Consider the following 3617-nt stretch of genomic DNA (forward strand, 5'->3'; position numbering starts at 1 on the left):
CCTTGAACTCGCGCGCGCGCTCTGTGTATCCCTAGGCGTACATGTATTTAAACAGGCGTTTAACATAATTCATCTACTCTCGGTTCTCTCGCGGCCTCTCTTTCTTCTCCGTACGCCTCGATTCTCTTTCACCTTCTTCTTCTCTTTCGATTACTCTGTACTCTTCCTCCTGCGCCTCTTTCATCCCCTTTCCTTGCTTCTTCCTACCCTTTCCGCGAACCAGCTCAACGACTAGGCGAGTAACCGCGGCGGGACTACGAACGTTGCTCGCGAGAAAGGATAAACGTATGCATCGAGCCGCGTGCGTTTCGTGGATGGAACCCGAACCGAATACATACTCGCCGCGCTCATATAAATGCAAAGTGGCTTTTAGAATAGGTCGGATGGCTTTGGAAGGGTATTGCCGAACGAATCTCCCAGTTTGTATCTACGTTCGCTTCCGTGCGTTTGTTACGCGAGACGAGAAACCAGTAAAAGAACACAAATAAGGAGAAATCAATTTCGTATGTCCTCTCCGCTTGATTAAAAATTTTTATAATTTTTATATTTTACTGTAATTTCGTAAGATGGAAATAATTATCGGAACATCCTGTATAACTTAGCTGACCGCCACAAATAGCATAAGTCAGGGAATTAATTAAATTCATAAAAACGTTTCTTGTAATAGGTTCCTCTTAATTAAATCTCTTTGGAGGAATATAAGAGGCCATCGTTGGAGGCCTTCCTTGACAAGTTTTCTAATTTACAACACATCCACTTCCATCGAACTTAAACTCTTCCGAGAAATCTCTCTGAATATAATCACTGATTTTACTCTCGTTGGAAAGGATACCATTGACATAATTTCTTGTAGCGAGCAGTCGCGATCCGGTTTCACCTGTTGCGGTAATCGCGCGTAGCATCGTAGCGATCGCCGAGTGAATGCGGTGCTCGAATCTGTTAAACAAGACCAGGTGACTCGATTCTCGTTCACCGAGAAAATGGGCAACCGCTGATAATCACACGTTGAAACCTTTCGTAGTCGCGCGGCAGTTCGTAATTACGCGTAAAGGCATGTAAAGCACGGTCTTGTGCGGTGCGAGTACGATCATAAAAGCGAATCGAACGAGAGTGCGATATACTTTATATAGCTCGCGCGTAATCGCCGTCTTGTTTGTTGCGTTATTAGTCCCGGCGTTTCCTCGCAAGAAACCTGGTTTCCAGCCTGGTTTCGCTTTAAATCACATCCATCGTCGTAAAAGAATCGAGCGTCGAACGAAACCAGACCAACGACCAAGGTTTCAGAACGATAAAATGCCCGAGGACGTATCATCAAGTGAATTGTTAGCGGAATGGCGTGGAAAAGGAGGAATGCGAGTTTCTCAAGGTTTTCGGATATTTTCCACTTGTCATCGTTCACCGTTCGCCCCTTTGTTATTAGGCGCAGAAGCTCGTAAAGCACGTGAGCGTACTCGGTCGGAACGAGGGCGCATAATACGGGGCCCTACATAATTACCGCGTCGCGGGGAAGCTTTATGGCGGCGCGTTCGCCGAGTATTAATTTTCTTTCGCGCCGTGCTCGAAGCTGGTGCGAAGAAACACAACCTGGAAGCGAGAGAGGAGAAACGGCTGGTGCGGAGATGGATCGGAGAGGAAGGACGAATAAAAGCGAGAGAAACGGAGATGCTCGATGTTACAGAACGCGGTGGGTACCGCGACCGCGGCGCCGGCAAATACCGAGAGATACCCGAGTGTTCTCGCTCGCGCGATTTTATCAGCTCTCCTCCGTACATACACCTTCTTCGTTGCGCGCCGATCGTCCGTCTCACCGTCACCTCCTACCGTACTTTTCACCTTCCCTTCCTGCCTTTCTCGTTCCATCCTCCGCCTTCGCCATCGCGCGCCATATTCTCGAATCGCGGTATTAATTATCGCCACGAGAACACCATTGCAGTTCCTAGTCTTTCATCGGCTCGTTCGCCCCTGTCAGACACTTCTATCGCGCCAATTACCCGCGCCGTTCCGATGGAATCTAGATTCGTTCCGCTAACGACCGAGGCTACTCTTCTCTTAGCGACCAACGCTTTACGTCTTTATTCCAAGGAACGATCCTGCTGTGTTTCTACATTTCGCACGAAACCGTTTGACCTGGGAGGTCTCGACGAGGAAACGGACGCGAGATTACGGTCGTTTTGATACAAAGAAGGGGTGGTTCGAGGATAAGTTGCTAGATGACTATCGAGTCGAAATCAGTCCACTCGGTGATCAGATATAACCCGAGGAACAGCTGCACGTCTAAGCGCTCTGAATCGTACGTGGATCGTTTAGAAACACCTGCCGCCCATTCCCTTGGTCTTCTATCATCGTTTTTAGCCAGAGCTATATAGAAGTCGAACTGGTGCATAATCAGCGCTCACCGAGTCTATTTACCTGTCCATTATAACGCTTTTATTAGCGCGTTCGGTTCGACGCCTTGTCTGGCCTTTAACGTACAGTTATTCTCATAAATAATGAGACTTGTTATTGCCACTCTGTTTGCTTTGCCATTGTAACGCCGCGCTTCTAGTCGTTTCGCTACAGCAGCCGTGACCGTGCAATTACTTCAGGAAATAAATTCATCCACTTCGGGCAGCGTTGCCGCGGACATAATCGAACCTAGGCGAAACGAGAGTCTCGCGGAGCTCGTTAAGCCTGTCGAACGTGAACGCTGTTACGCAACTCCTCCTGAATGCAAGCTACACGTGCGCATTTCTTGGGATATTGGAATATCGGGTTTCGAGCGATTTAATGTTAGAACTATCGGTAACCGGCCTATAAAATCCATACGAAAGAAATTAAAATGTTATAAAAATATATGAAAAAATACCTAACGCAACGTCTTATCAATATATATATTTTAGTATCATCGAAATCGCGCCAATGTTATAGATTTATAAAATCACTACGAAAGATTTCAAGTTGATCATTTCGTACATTCTGACAATTTCAACGTAGAATTGTTCCTTGACCCTATTCCGTTACCGTGCTAACTCCGAACGAACATTGTATCCTAGATTTCTCGCGATATCTCGGAAAGAGCCAAATATATTCTATTATATATGCACATCGTTCATGATCAGTGCCGTTATGCCCAACGTATCCAAACATACGCAATCGCATTAAGACACCTCGTCTGAAAAGGCTGGTACAAACGAACGAGGACAAAAACGAGGCACAAAGACGGGCGACGCGTGTAGCATACGATCTTTGGACGGGGCGAAGAGGTGGGCCCGAGGTGCAAACTTCGTCATTGTCAAGGAACTGACACTCGGGGGTAGGCCGAAGAGAGCCAGGACCCTCGCCATTAATAATCTTAGCCCGAACGAAGAAACAAAGAGATGGATCGGGCAAGGGGTTGGCGAGAAGGAGGAACACGAGGGCATTTCTGTGCGTGTACCACGCATCACGCCAGCACGTTTCGTTTAGTTGAGAGCGCGTATACGTGGTAGGTATTCGAGAGTGTATCCGATGCGTCCGATAGGGCGGGACACGGGCATAAACAATTGCGCATCGGCCTCGCCCCTTCCCGATACGGTGTAATAAAACGAGAGGTCTCTCTTCGCCGCCCTCCTCCACCCTCGTCGCGCCCTCCACCCCTC

The sequence above is a fragment of the Bombus impatiens genome, unplaced genomic scaffold, assembly GCF_000188095.3.
Source record: "Bombus impatiens unplaced genomic scaffold, BIMP_2.2 scf_0136, whole genome shotgun sequence".
Taxonomy (NCBI): domain Eukaryota; kingdom Metazoa; phylum Arthropoda; class Insecta; order Hymenoptera; family Apidae; genus Bombus; species Bombus impatiens.